General features: G+C 40.2%; 1 non-coding gene across 1 annotated transcript; it reads left to right on the plus strand.

The window, feature by feature from the left end:
• Positions 1 to 719: 719 nt before the first annotated feature.
• LOC111761987 (U6 spliceosomal RNA) lies at positions 720 to 826 on the plus strand. The gene has a single exon (XR_002795207.1). It is a non-coding gene; the product is annotated as a U6 spliceosomal RNA (small nuclear RNA).
• Positions 827 to 1,225: the final 399 nt, after the last annotated feature.

Raw genomic sequence — 1,225 nt, forward strand, 5'->3', positions numbered from 1 at the left:
GAGCGAACCATAGAACTCTCAGATCTGACCATTTCACTTTTCTGCATAGCACCCTCAGAAACTCCTCACTGCCTGCAGGGTAAAGTCCATGCTCCTTAGAAGAGCTTACAACAACCTCTGCCATTTGGTCTCAGTCTACCTTATCAGTCCTGTTTTTCTCTACTCCCTTCCGTAACACTTAATCCTCTAGCAAACACCGGGGCTGAAACAGTCCCTCACGCACCACGTCCTTCTTCCCTGACCAGCTCCTAAAGCTTCAAAATTCAGGTCAAGCATCACCCTGTCCTGGACTCCTCACTACCACTATCCTATACACACATATACACACAGCCATGTGCACATGCATTGTGCATGCCCAAACTTGCCAGCACTTGGCACCACACTGACTTCAAGTCATCTGTGTATCTGTCAGCTTTCTGTACTAGGCTGCAGGTAGGAACCATCTCAGAATGATCTTAATACAGCAAGTTTAGCACAATACTTGATACACAGTAGGTGCTCGACTCTTGACTTTGAACAGAGGCCCAACCCAAATGAGAGATAAAGAACAAAATAAGGTAATAGGAATGAAGAAAGCAAAGGAGCTTAATGAGAATTAATATAATTTAATTGAATGGTATCTTTCTGTATTGTTACTTTGGGCTGTGCAGTTTAGTGGGGACTTTCTTTTTACTCACATAATCCTCTAATTTGCAAACATACATAGAAAATTAGCAACTGTGCTCACTTTGGCAGCACATATACTAAAATTGGAACAATACAGAGAAGATTAGCATGGTCCCGGCACAAGGATGACACACAAATTCGTGAAGGGTTACATATTTTAAAAAAGAAGAAAGAAAGAAAATTAGCAACCCATGAAAAATGTAATTATTAGTAGGCTACTTTACTGAGTGTTTATTATGTGCCAGGAACTGAACTAAGTGATTTCTATGCATTATTTCCTTTATATCTCACAACAACCCAATGATGTTTATTTTCCCAAGTTATACATGAGAGAAATATCAGGCTTAGAGAAATTACACTAACTTTCTCAAGTACTAGCTGGGATCCAGGGTCCAAGCCCAGGTCTTGATGGTTCTAAGAGCCCACTGTTTTATTCTTTATCTTTTGCCAGACCTGTCCATAATAGTTACACAATGAGGCAAAATGAAATCGGAAGGCTCTTCTCCAAGTGAGGATTTCTTGCTGAGTGATTATCTTGATGATTGTAATATGATTACAA

Source organism: Dasypus novemcinctus, chromosome 9, assembly GCF_030445035.2.
Source record: "Dasypus novemcinctus isolate mDasNov1 chromosome 9, mDasNov1.1.hap2, whole genome shotgun sequence".
Taxonomy (NCBI): domain Eukaryota; kingdom Metazoa; phylum Chordata; class Mammalia; order Cingulata; family Dasypodidae; genus Dasypus; species Dasypus novemcinctus.